The sequence below is a fragment of the Cygnus atratus genome, chromosome 3 (assembly GCF_013377495.2).
Source record: "Cygnus atratus isolate AKBS03 ecotype Queensland, Australia chromosome 3, CAtr_DNAZoo_HiC_assembly, whole genome shotgun sequence".
Taxonomy (NCBI): domain Eukaryota; kingdom Metazoa; phylum Chordata; class Aves; order Anseriformes; family Anatidae; genus Cygnus; species Cygnus atratus.
The window spans coordinates 3341011-3355074 of record NC_066364.1 but is presented as its reverse complement, the minus strand read 5'-3'; the positions used below and the strand labels follow the sequence as shown (position 1 = coordinate 3355074).

Here is a 14064-nt window from a genome sequence, read left to right as displayed (position 1 = left end):
AGCTCAGCAGAAAGAAGAAGGGTCTAGAGTTCTGGAAGCTCTTTGTATAGCTGCTGCTGGAAATAAGACTTGTGAGGATTGGCTCAGGGAATCACAGAACGGTAGAACCACAGAATGGGTTGGGTTGGCAAGGACCTTAAAGCCCATCTGGTTCCAGGCTTCTGCCATAGGCGGGGACACCTCCACCACACAAGGTTGCCCCAAGCCCTTGGCCTTGGGCCCTGCCAGAGGAAGGAAGATTCAATCAAGTTCTGACTGCCAATGCGGCCCCTGTTCAGGACCTGCCATGGCCCATCAGGTCAATGATCTGACAAACATGGTGTCCTGTTTGATAGCAGCTTGTCTCCTTTGTCTTTCAGAGGGCATCTTGGTGATCCACATAGTCACGATGTTGAGGAGCAGCTGAGGCGCCTGGGTTTGTTCAGCCCAGAGCAGAGCAGGCCGAGGGGAGGCCTCATGGCGGCCTGCAGCTCCCTCACGAGGGGAGCGGAGGGGCAGGCGCTGAGCTCTGCTCTCTGGGGACAGCGACAGGACCCGAGGGAACGGCATGGAGCTGGGGCAGGGGAGGGTCAGGCTGGGTGTGAGGGAAAGAAGAGATGCACAACATTGTCTGTGCTGCCTCCACACCATGTTCCAGTATTAATCACATTGATTTGGGGAGTGTCTGCATAGAGCCTCACCAGCTGGCATTGCCCTTCAGTGGGTGTTTGCCAACAAAAACAGCCAGTTCAGGACATTTCCTCTAAGTAAAGCAGGCAGATGCAGGCTGGAGAGGAGTACAGCAGATAGAGGCAGCAAATAGCACACGGTGGGCAGAGGAACAGAAGAGAAGGAGACTCAGAGCACCAAGGCTGGGCTTTTGCCCAGGGAAGTGGTGGAGTCACCATCCCTGGGGGTGTTCAAGGAAAGGTTGGACGTGGTGCTTAGGGACATGGTTTAGTGGGTGATGTTGGTGGTAGGGGGACGGTTGGACCAGATGATCTTGGAGGCCTCTTCCAACCTTAATGATTCTGTGATTCTACAAAAAAGGAGAAGTCTGCAATAGATAGTACCATCCTATCCCAGCTCAATATACTTGGTATCAAATGAATTCCCTTTCTCAGATGATTTTAGCTTTCACTTACAGAGTCTAGTGGTATCTAAGTGTTAGCCTCACCCCGGTGTAATACTCAATAGGATCCTTGCTGCAGTCATTCAGCTCCACTAACTTTATTCTCTGCATGGCCCCCTACTTAGAAAGCAAGTCTGCTGATAGGATGAGTTTTCTTCTTGGAACAGCTACGCCCGTCTCCTGCACAAAATCAGCCAGCAGACTCTCTCTTGTGATATGCTCGAAGCTGCACGGGAGTTTGCTGAACGGCAGCTGGGGCTGTAAATGTGAGCCTGTACACTGATAGGGTTTGTGTCCAGGTTTGAAGCGTGGTGCCCTAACTGCCAGCCTTCCTTTCAACTAAAAGCTAAGTCTGTGACTGTTTCCAACTGCCCACTTCGGAGCTAAGATGATACTGGGTGTGCCACTCCTATAGGCTCCACCAAGAGCCATCTGTCCATATTGTCACATTATTCACTGCTCTGGCGGTTAACAGGCTACTTAAGGAGTCCATCCCTAGGAGGGACACTTGGCTTTGTTAAGACTTATATTATTGTTGAGTCCATCCCTCCCAGGGATGGATACCTGGCTCTGTTAATGTTGGAATGATTGTTTTTCATCACCTTTTTTTGTGAAACACTGTGTAGGTTGGGGCTCTGCGGTCAGTTGGAAGAGAACAGGGGAGAAGAGGGGGAGTCCTCTTCTGTCTTATGTCCAAATGTTCTCTAATGTGATTAATAAAGCTTCTGTCTGACCCATCTTAAATTGTCCTTGCCTTATCACACACTCGGGGTCCTTATATTCTCTGGCAGTGACGAACAGCTCTTGAGAACTGGACCAGGCACTGTTAATGGGAAGCAGAGAGGGCAAGCTATAGGTTTTCTGCAAGGATCCAGGCCACACAATTTATATGCCAGCAGAGTCTTGTAGGACCAGATCACACACTTTGGGTAAACCAACAGAGCCATACTGATCTACACTTAGTGAGAACAGCAGGTGCTCCACCATACTTGCTAATAATTTGGACTCAATTTTTACCGTCAGACAATTCCCATGTGAAGCAGTTCCCATATGTAAATCCCACATGATGCAGCATATGCAGCAGTTTAGGACTATACATGCATCATGGGGGAAAACAAACAAACAGCTCAGGTGTCAGGGGAGGGAAGTTACATGCTCTCCACACAAGGAAAAAGTAATACAGCGTGATTCACAGTAGGATCGAGGCATGCAGTACTGTAAGAACACCGTATACCAGGCTGTATTATGATTTCTCCATAAACCTCTGCCACTGCCCACTGTCAAAAGGCAGGTTAGTAAGGAATTGGACTTTTGCCTTGACTTCATATGGTTTTTTGTCCCTCAGACCACAGCAGCCAGCACTACTGAGTAAATCCTCAATTCTAGACACTGCAAGTTCTTGTTGTGTCCTAATAATGCCACAAGAGTCACAAGGGAGGGAGACTGAACTTCGCTTTTGTGGCAGCTCAGCCACACAGGATGCAAAAAGAAGAAACACCTTCTCCTTGTGGCACCGAGCTGTTTTAACCCTGATGTTCATCAACCCCAACAGATCTGACGTGGGCTGTGCCTGTGCACAAGGTGTCACATCGTGTTGGCAGGCAGGGCAGAACCTCATCCCGATCAGAGCCAGGTCACTCTCCCCCCCTGTGGGTGAGTGGCGTTGCTGTTGCACCCAAACACATATCACGCTGGATTGCCATTTCCTCGGAGGAGAATAGATGGGAAAAGATTTTATTTAGAAGATATTCTTTGTAATTAGAAGACAGCTCAGCCGGATTTGCTCATCCAGCCATCGACGCGCGGTGTTTGCGGTCGTTCGCCTGGCATCGCTCCAGTTCTTGTGGGCTCCTGTAAATCAAAACCCCAGGTGTTAGCCCCTCGGGTAGGCTGAGGAGGAGACGTGCTTCTGCTGGTAGCAGCCCCCAGCCTGGCTGTGCAACGCAGTGGGAGATCAGTGCCTGACAGCCAGCAATTTCTCCGGGCAGGGTGGTCAGAGAAAGCAGGGGGGTCTGCAGCAGGCTTCGCTCCAGCATCACACACGTTTATCTTACAGTCACATTTCTCTGGATGCCTTTGTGTTGCTGCCTCCTTATAATCAACATATTTATGCAAACGCAGGAAAACAACCCCAAAAGGGCCCCGTAAAGACAGTGATTTGTCCAATGCGAGACACGTGAATGCTGCTAATGCACTGACAGCAGGTGTTTTATCTGATTTCTGTTATATCCATGATGCTAATTTCCAGCCTGATGATGAAAGGTTTTACAAGAGAGATGAGACAATTAATGACAGCCCAGGGTGATAAGAATGACTGAAAAACTCAGGGAAAAGGGCAGGGAAAGAGCAGAAGTGGCTGGAGGAGACAAGTGGTCAATCTTACATTAAATAAAACATCACCAAAAAAAAGGCAATAAAAATATATTGGTTTCCTTGACTACAGAGGCCAGGACGGGAAGCCATGTATCCATATAAGAGCAAAACTGTACATTAGGGAAAACTTTTAGCTGTAAAGAAGTCCTGGAAAAGATCACTTGAGGAGGGAGCAGAGTTTCTGCTGCTGAGAGATTTAAGAGCAGGTTGGGTAAACCTCCATCAGTGACAAGGCACATTTTGTGGATCCTGTCTTGGCGCAAGTGGGGAGGCTTAAAGCCTCCTCCCTTCAGATTTAGAGCCTGAACCTCCCACCATGCTTGCCACTTCTGCTTCTTGGAAGCCTCTGCAGCACAGCTTTGCTTGTATACAAACTGCCCCTCCAGTTCTGGTGTCACCCATAGAAATGCTTGTGATTTATTTCATAACCAAGCAGCATATGGAAAAGAGGGGATAATTCTTTATCCTAAGAATACACCAAAAAGGCCACTGATTTTAGCTTTGGAGGTTGCACAGTCCTCAAGAAGCCCTGGCTTACATTGCAACCAGCTGGTAGGAATTCATACATCTCACCGACAAATGCATTTATTATTTTGGGAAAGGAAACACCATCATTTGTTACCTACACGCTTCCTTTTACAGACCCATTTCTCCACCGCCTCACGGCATTTCAGCTAAACAAACAAGATGGAGAAGGATGCATGTAAAACATGAGCAGTGCTTTGAGGTATGTGTGCATGCGTAGGAAGAGTCAGGCCCTAAGACTTACCCTTCATTCACGCTTGCCTCTACAGAGCCACGATGCTTCTAAGAAATCCACTACAAGTTGATGCTCGCCCTTAAGCAGGGTTTTCACACCTCGGAGCAGACACACGGAGCTCACAAGGGATGGGCAGGCGCTTTAATTCGAGCTGACTCTCAATTCCATTTGGCTGATTTTCCTGGTTTCCCCCCAGAGAAAGTCAGATGGAAGGCTCAGAACAAAACCAGTAAGTGCCAGCCAATCTCCTCGCCCATCAGAGCATCTATAAAAACAAAGCATAACTTCATATGAAACAATATATATAACTTCATCATATAACAAACATGAGTAACTACAGCAAAAAAAACAAAGGCAGACGGGAAATGTTATATACCCTCTAGTGGTACATAACAACTGCTAGAGCTGTTTTTGCAAAACTAGACCCACTCTAACAGTGCCTGGGGTGCACGCAGCATCCATCTTCCTTCCTTCCTGGCCTTTGCAGCGAAGGTCTGTACACAGGGATTGTTCTGAAGCAAGCTCTGGAAATGAAATGCACAATTAGTGCGTAGAGGAGTCTCCAGTCTAAGCAGGAGCAGTGTCTCAGGCAGCTTTCAGGCCAGGAGAGAAGCGTTTGTTTGCCAGAAGTCGTCGCCATCCAGTAAATCGTGGTCTGCTTTCCTAAAGGTCTGTATCCTCTGAACAACACCCGAGCTGGTATGAGAACAAGCTCCTACAGGTGTGTGAGGAGCAGATGTTGCAATACAGTAAGGGTTCAGGAATGTACCCCGGGAAAGATGAAAACCAAACTATTTTAAGCAAAAATTCAGACAAAGACTCATACCAAGTTTGTCACGCACCACAAAGAACAATGCTTATTAAGGGCATGGGACAATTTAATTGCTCTCCTCTATCAGAGTTCAGCTGGATCTGGCCTTAAAGGGTAATAGTCGGGCTGTGCAGTGGGTACATGAGATAGCGTGGGCCAGAACGCACAGCAAGGCTTCAAACCCCACGAGAAATAGTATGGTTTCCTCTTCAGTGGAGAGGAAACAGGATTTCATCCTTTCCTCAGTTAGAGGAAGGGAGAAGAGCCTTGAGTTTTCCATTAGAGAAGATACTCCACAGTCACAGATAAAATTCTTCTGTTCTCCCATCCGACAGCACAAATTCTTTGCTAGCTTCCCAACCCAAATAGTGCCCACCTGAGGACGCTGTTTGAGGCTCCTTGAGGCTACCACTGCAGTTGTTGGGATGCTTTGCTACGCAGAAGCAGGCCCCTCACGCAAGCTCTGTGTACGGATGGATCCCTCGGTGCTGGGGAGGAGAGGGTTGGAAGCCACAAAAGGCAAACCAGAACGCTTTGGAAAATCACAGAATCATCTAGGTTGGAAGAGACCTCCAAGATCACTGAGCCCAACCTCTGACCTAACACTAACCAGCCCTCCACTAAACCATATCACTAAGCTCTACATCTAAACGGCTTTTCAAGACCTCCAGGGATGGTGACTCGACCACTTCCCTGGGCAGCCCATCCCAATGCCTAAACATCTTTGTGCTTTTGTTTTTGCAAATTTAGGTGCAATTTAATGCAACGACGCACCTTTGGGGAATCAAGAAAAGGGGAAGCGACCATCTGATCTGAAAGGGGTGGATTACTTGGTGGTTTTCTCCTTAGAGTGCCGATGGACGGCAGTTCCTTGAGCACATACAGCCTTTTTACCCAATGAACACAGCTATCAGATGAACAGGGTCATCAGGGGAGGTTTAGTTTGGATATTAGGAAGAACTTCTTTACTGACAGGGCTGTTAGGCATTGGGATGGGCTGCCCAGGGAAGTGGTTGAGTCGCCCTCCCTGGAGGTCTTGAAAAGCCGTTTAGATGTAGAGCTCAGTGATATGGTTTAGTGGAGGGCTGGTTAGTGTTAGGTCAGAGGTTGGACTCGGTGATCTTGGAGGTCTCTTCCAACCTAGATGATTCTGTGATTCTGTGATTACGCTGCTTTGTAAGTATACTCTCTATTTATTGAGTAGGAAAGGCCCCTACTCAGATGAGTAGGAGAGGAGATGAGCCCACCTCCTGCACCCCGTGGCAAAAGGTTCGGCAGCACAGCAGGAGCAGGCATTAAACATGACAGGGAAGACAAAGGTGACCCAGGGCTGGCCGAGCAGGTGACGGTGGGACGAGAAGGGTGGAGAACGACCTCCATCTGCCCAAGAGATGGCAACCTGTCAAACAAACAGCTGTGAAAGACCAAATGCTCAGGAAGGGGAATACCGTGATGGACTCAGATGCCCACGAGCCCAACGTCATTTCTTCCTCCTCTCTTCTCCTCCTCCCCACCGCCAGGGCTGGCTGAGAAGCTGCTTCAGGGAGGGTTGGGTGAGGCCATTTCCAGCCTGCGAGGACATGCTGTTCACCACGGGCAGTGTTCTGCAAGGGAACAAAGCACAGGAGGAAAACTCGGTAATCCAGTTAAAGCCACTCTATTTCATGAGCCATTTGTTAAGTAAATTTTAGAGAATAACTAGCGGATTTATGAAAAGGACTCAGGTTTCATCCGATAAAGTAAAATTTCCCTGTCAGGGTCTTAAAAGCAGTAAAATCTATGACTGGCAGAGTCTGCCAGGTCTGGGCGTAATGCACAACTGCTCGGTGAAGCCAGCAGAGGTTATTATGGTCCAGGGAACCACTGGGTTTCATTAACCCCCATGAACTGACCTGAAAAAAGCAAGCTAAGTGCATACCGGTGTATTCTGTGAAATCTTCAAGCCTCGTGGCCTTAAATCCCTCATCTCCAAAGCGCTCTGTTCAATTAACCTCAAAACCTTCACTCTAAAGCAAAGCTGACTTCTGACAGAATACCCTGGGGGGAAACTTCAGGACAGAAAAGTTAAAACGCATTTAAGCCGAAATCTAAAATGGCCATCTTTGCAAAACAGAGCCATTACCACAGCTGTAAAATCACTTGCCAAGTGCTAGGAGCACGCTTGGTGCATCCAAGGAGAGGCAAACACCTTTCCTCCAGCCTCCCCAGGCTCTCAGCTGTTAACATCGAGCAAAACCGCCACCAACAGCACAGTGTATCAGTGAAAATCAGCTTAAAAACTTAAAAGTAGTTCTTCCATTGCTTCAGGGTAGCAAGGTATTGAATTGGGAGCCTGGGAGAGAGGCAAAGCATTTACGAATTCCATATTCCATACGGAATCGTTAGATAATCTTCATAATTTGGCATAATAAGCCTAAAATTTTGCTCTTGAAGTTTTAATAGTCCTCTTCTTGAAACAAAGCCAGCTTATTTTGTCTCATTTGATGATCTGCAGCACCCATTGCCTAAGAGAAAACTTTTCAGGATTCTTCTGCGCTTACAGTGAAGTTCCCCGTAGGCCAGGTGGCAGAGCTTGAGTTATATTTCGTTTTCTTAATTACTATAATTCCGCAGACTGAACTGTAATTGACACTTTCCCACTCCCCTGCCCTCGCTTGCACTACGAGGACTGCAGGAACACGGCAGGGAAGCACATGCTGCCTTCAGACCTGTGCTTATCCGCAGCTTTTTGTTGGAAACATACAGCAGCACAGGCTTTAGCTCAAAGCAAGAGCTTGCCAACTCAGGCAGGTTGGGAATTTTCCATCCACAAAAAGAGCAACTTCAGCAAGAAAAAATGGCCCTTGGGGGGCAAAAAGGGATTTTGCCTAAATCATTCAATTTTCTTCCCATTCCCCCTAATTAAATGTCAGTATTTTCTTGAACTAAATCCCAAGTGTTTCAAGTCCCACCAGCGTTTAGTCGCATGGCTTCAGGCCATCGCTCGCCTGCTGGGACTGCAGGTTTGGGTGCCGTCCATTCGTAGCCTTTCCAAAGCAAACAGGAGAACATCGTTTCACCCCCTCACAAAGCATAATTCAAGCGTCTGATGGCTGCAGTCCCACAGGGCACGGGACTTCAAGAGATTTCGCAGAGGAAAGCCCCACAGCGACCACTGCGTGCAATGACCTGGATGCAACTCCTGCCTCAAGTAGTCACTGAACCGTGTTTAGCTGGAGCCTGGGGGACATCCCATGGCCTGAACTCCCTCCTTAAACACCCGCTGGTGGTGCTCGCAGGAGATTTAAGCATGGAGCTGTCTTACCTTCATCCTATCCAGCACGGTTCTTCTGGCACGCGTCCTGCAGCCAGCCCAGACCCCTTTCTCCAGCATCCAGACCACAAAAACACAGCGCAAGGCAGCCCAGAGCACGGCTCTGAACGGTGCAGCAACCTGGAGCCTTCAGCTCAGCAACCCCAACAGGCATCCTGAAATACTGAAGTGGTTTGTTAAAGGCACCGAAAGGAAACACTCTGGTGAACTTAACTAATTAAAGAAAAAAAGGGTCATACAAAAACATGCATGTGTGTATATATATATATATATATATATATATAATTTTTTTCTGAGGTCTTAACTTTTTAGCCAGGACAAAGACCAACCTTAAAGTACCAGAAGCAATCTCCTTGGACGGAAACCTTTCACAGAGCTCTGCTGGCAAAACTAAAGCCCTCCACTGCACAGACATCTCCCAAGCCAGAGAGCAGGGTTGGAGCCAACCACGCACGACAGCTATTAATCGCATCCCTCAGGACGCCGGCTCGGGGATGAGCAGAAGATCCTACACAAAACATTGCACCCTGCTATGCACTGATGACAAAAGGAAAAAACACTTCAGATTCACCATCGTGCTGTTTCAAATGGATGAATGGTTTGTTGTCAAGTCTGAAAAAAAAAAAAAAAAGGCATTTCTCGTAGATGCAAGAAGATATAACATTCAACTCAGTTCCAGATTGGGACAGAGCCTGATTTATTTAAGATTTTTTTTTTCCTTTTAAAGAAAGGAAGTGATGGATGAAATTGCTTTCAGATAATTTCAAAGTTAGGCGAGCAAGCAAAGCAGGAGTGGCCCCTGTTTCCAAGGCTTCCAGCTTTCAGGCACTAACCAACAGCCACTTGCTGGATGCTCAGCTGGCTGAGCGGGGATGTCTTGGAAAGCCGCGGTTTAACAGAAGCTGCAGGTGGAAAAATCCTCTGCGAGCTGTAGAAGCTGAGGGCTTGCAGCTCCTGGCTCCTGAGTGCCTAATTGAGTTTGAAAGAACCGTTAAGCACCATTCTCAAAAGCAGCTGTCTCTCTTAAAAGAAGAAAAGCTGCAGCAGGAAAATAAACACAGAGAACTCTCTTGTTTGTCTGCAGAGCCTGCAGAGTGCATTTAGAGCCCCTGGGGAAGCTGAGATGTGGGAGCATCAGCAGTATCGCTCCATCTGCTGCAAGCCCTGCAGTAGCCTCAGCAAACCGCGTCGAACCACGGGGCTGTCCCAGCCCTAAAAGGCCACCAGCACCCCGTGAGGACACGGTGCATGGAGGAGAACCTGCAGCTGTGCTTCTGACACCATAATGCACAGGGTCACAGCCCGTGTTTGTATTATATAGCCCTTGACGGATTTTTATTCCCCGTGTTTAGCTGCTTTTTGAACCCATATCATGTCTGGCATCTACTGCGTCCCGCAACCATCGGTTCCCCATCTGAACCACACACCCAGGGCCCAGCAGAGCTCACCCAGCACGGTGTGGAGGTCAAAAAGCAAACGTCCTGCTGTCTCCAGGGCCCCAATACACGCTCTCGGCTGAGCAAGAAGGCTTCTCCTGCTCCTGAAGGATGATGGAGCAGCTGGAATCGCTCGCTGGTGAGTTTACTGACTGTGTTACCCTGGCTCAGAGCACGCTTCTCTTCTAGACCACTCTCACGCCAGGGTGGAAGATGCCCCAGGCTGCCAAAGCAGCAGGAGTGATTTAATAACCAGGTTACCTCCTCCTCCAGCGCCGAGGCAACCGTCTGGAGCGTGGAACAGGCTCGAACGCAAGCCAGACAGAGCTCGCAGCAAGCTGGCCCTGAAACCGCCCCGTCCTGGAGGTTCAGCTGCGATCCAAGGCCTCCCTGATAGAGCCCAGCTGGATAACCCTGCCTCTGAGCACAGAGATTGCCAAATTGTGAGAAAGAGCACAGAGCCCTGCAAGATAAGAAAGGTAAAACCGAGGACAGAGCGCGTCGAGACACGATAGGTAGCAGCTCAAAGGTCCAAGAGGAGAAAACTCGGTGTGAAAAGGGAAAAAGATCCCAAGGGGGAGAAACCCCGATGCCTTGAGCTGGCAGAGGGCAGCTCTGCAGCCAGCAGCCGAGGCCAACCTATCCCCCTAAGTGCTGCCAGTGGGCAAGAGGGACAATTTTGGGTGCCTGTGCCAGCACAGCCTTTACCTCACTAGCCCTTGCTGCCCTACACGTGTAGGGGGTGCTCCAGGAGGAGCAGTGGGTGCCCAGTCCCTGGCAGTGCCGGACAGGCTGGAAAAATACAAGTTCCTTTTTTTGTTGTTGTTAAATCAGCGTCTGAGGGACTGGGAGCAGGAAAAGCCAGTCTGAAGTCGGGAAACGTGCTAAGGAAGGAATATTGGAGAGGCAAACGAAGCGAGCAGGACGCGTCCCAACAAGCTGCTCTGCCTCCCCGGCCCCAATGGCAGGGATGGGAAAGGCGAACCTGGGCCGGCACCTGAGGCTCTGCTCTTGTCCTAAAGAAAAAAGGCTGCGAGGACAGTGAAAGGTTGGTTTTAATCCAAGGGGATCCTCACAGCGCAGCTCCTCCTGTCCCACACAGCACGTGCCATCCTGGAGCAGCCGGCGAGTTGGAGATTTAAGGGTGGTGCTCGGTTCGGAGAACGATCCCATCCTTTAGAAGTTGATCCTATTTCACCAGAGCGGCTGCAGAACAGCAACTGCAAATTTTAACACGACGTCTCTCAGGTACAACGCAAGCCCAAGCAATGGCAGTACCCAGGCCAGTCCCACCTTCCAGGAACCAGATTAAAACATGCTATGATGGGAAGATGACTTCTGCTGCCAGGGGTTTCCAGCAGCAAAGAACCCTCCGTCCTCCCGCAGGCAGCGCGGTGCCGTGGAGCCGATGGCTCCTGGCGTGCTCCTTCACTCTCCCCAGCCTGCTCCACGCTGCCTTCTTCTTCTGCTCTGCACGGTGCCCACAGGAGATGGCATTTCTGCACACCGGGTAGTTTTAGTCCTGCTGATGATGGTGCAGATCTAAGTGTGACTTCCTGTGGTGTCAAGGGTGGGCAAGGCTGAGGTCTGCCCTCTCCTCTCCCCTTGAAGCTCCACCTGGGCTCTGCCCCGGAGGCTGGTTTTGCTCAAAGCCGTCCAACAGCCGAGCATCCCCTTTCCCAAATGGCAAATAGGAAGCACAGGAGAACAGGGAACTTCATCTGGACTCACCCAGCAGCGCAATTCTTCGGCAGGGACCGAGGCAGGCGACAACCCACACGAGGCGGCACAGCAGTGTGGCAGGACCAGGACTTTGTTCCCCCAAAACCCCAATTCCCTGCCTTAAAAAAAAATAAAATAAAAAATCAATCCTCCTTCCAGTCTACGTGGGGATGCAGTTGCAGTGAGAGCGCCTTAGATGACATCTGATTAATCCACGTGGGTTTTCATCTTACAGGTCTCTGTGACTTAATTGCTAAAAGCATCACCAGAACGTTTAACACCCCGGGTGCTGACTCAGGCTGCAAGGCTCTTTCCTTTTGGCCAGGCTACCTCTCCTCACCAGCTTCTCCAATCCAGTGTGTTGTGTGGCTTCGTGAACAGCTGGGCTGGCACAAGGAGGAGGAAAAAAAGAGGTGGAGAACAAAACAATTTTAATTCAGCATTCCCAAAGCCTTCCTCGCTGTGAAATCACAGCCTTGCCAGCCGTGGGCAACACCGCCAAAATACTTAACATGCATTTTTTTTAATTATTATTTTTTATTAAGTGTCCAAATAGATTTGCATTTAAAAAATAAAAAATAACCTTCTCCCCACCGAGTCCACTTTTCTTTTTCTCTGCCAGACCTGAGGAGCTGAAGAAACCAGAGACTTGTACTTACTCCAATGCCGTTCAAAGTGCTGTTATCTCCCTGCAACGACTCTAAGAAACGGAGAGAATCTTCTTCATTTTAGCAGCAAAGTCATCAAGTCCTCAGGGAAAAGAGTTCAGGTCAAGTGTAGGTCTTAATCTAGTACACTCAGCATTGCGCTTACTCAAAGCCATTCCTGTGCTGCATCAATTCCACCGGTTAACACGGGCTTAGAGAGTCCGTGGCCGTGAAGGATGCAGCCAGAGTAGCTTAAATGCCCCAAGCACTGCTAAGGACGGCAGCTGATGAGCTGAAGCACAGCATACAAAAAGCAAGCGGTTCTCTGCTCAAAAATACTAATTGTGGAACAACGCTTATTCCTGCTGGGAAAATTTTTAGAAAAAAGCTTACGTTTCATACAACACCATGGAATTACAAGGCAAAAAGGAATGGCTAAATACGTAAGTATATATAAATTAAATACATGTTTATCTCCATCCCGTAGATACGTATATATCCTGTAGAAATGCTGCACTTACCTGGCTGGACCATCACAACAAGTTTTTTTCACGTGAGCAAAAAGTCACCACGAAGCCAAGTTCCTGCATCTCCTGTGTCTTTGAATCAGCCACTTTAGAATTAGTTCGAAAAGGGCTGAGCGCCTTTTTTTCCTCCCCGAAATAAGCACAAGCTACACCTTGAAACTATTACCCCGTACGGTACTGCCACATATCCTGTTGTGCCTAGCGCAGCAGGTTTCTAATTTGGTCCAGGGAAAATCCTGGATTTGTGCCTGTCCAGGACAGCTCGCGGATTCTGAGCTTTGGGAGTAACCCCTCCTCCTTTAGCCTGACCTGCAGTATTAGAGCAATCCAAGTCCACCAGCAATGCTCTTGCACCAGAACATCAACGTACCAGCCTCTCCAGCTCTGGAAGACAAACACCACAGGCTTGTCCCTACATTTATGCAGCAGGAGCAACCGTGAGCAGCCAAGCAGAGTCCAGCGTCGCGCAGTCACGCTCAGGGCATGCTGGTGGCTCCTCCTCCTCGTTTTCTTCCACTGCTTGGGGAAAATTGGTGGCATGGAAGAGAGCCCTGTAATGGCACTAAACAAAAACAGTTGGATTTTTTAAAAATAAACGCCTATGGCACAATCTGCTGACTTTCAGCTTCCACAACATCTATTCATGCCACAATATGTGCAAAATGCTGGGATTTGGATGCTGCACGATCATCGCTAGCCAGAGGAGCTCAGAATTGAAGAGGTGAGCTCACACACAGCCCCTCCGCAGGGCTTAAGAGGCTTGTCTGCTGCTTCTGTTGGGGGAATGCACTCACCTTTCTGCTGCCTACCTCGGTGAACGGGTTAGAAAGGGGCGAGGTGGGACACATCAGATGCCAAACGACACAAAGATGTACTCACCTGCAGCCCTGCGCTCAGCTCCGGGCCCGGCACCAGGAGGACGTGGAGCTGCTGGAGGAGGCCCAGAGGAGGCCCCGAGGATGAGCAGAGGCTGGAGCCCCTCTGCTCTGGAGCCAGGCTGAGGGAGCTGGGGGTGGTGGGCCTGGGGAGGAGAAGGCTCCGGGGAGACCTCCCAGCGGCCTGCCCGGGCCTGAGGGGCTGCAGGAGGGCTGGGGAGGGACTCTGTGTCAGGGGTAGGGACAGGACAAGGGGGGGCGGCTTTAAACTCAGAGGGGAGAGCTTTAGATCAGACATTAGGGAGAAATTTGTCACTCAGAGGGCGGCGAGGCCCTGGCGCAGGCTGCCCCGAGGAGCTGTGGGTGCCCCACCCCTGGCAGTGCCCAAGGCCAGGCTGGATGGGGCTGGGGGCAGGTGGACTTTAAGGATTGGGAATGGAGGCTTGAAAAAGCCAGGCTGGAAGGGACATGACTCTCAGACTGAGAAGA

The 14064-nt window shown here is 49.5% G+C and overlaps 1 long non-coding RNA gene across 1 annotated transcript; it reads right to left on the bottom strand.

Annotated features, from left to right (window-relative positions):
- Positions 1-4670: 4670 nt before the first annotated feature.
- Positions 4671-6648, bottom strand: LOC118256599 (uncharacterized). Its single transcript, XR_004781264.2, has 3 exons — positions 6303-6648; positions 5432-5543; positions 4671-4768 (listed from the first exon to the last, which is right to left on the bottom strand). It is a non-coding gene; the product is annotated as an uncharacterized LOC118256599 (long non-coding RNA).
- Positions 6649-14064: the final 7416 nt, after the last annotated feature.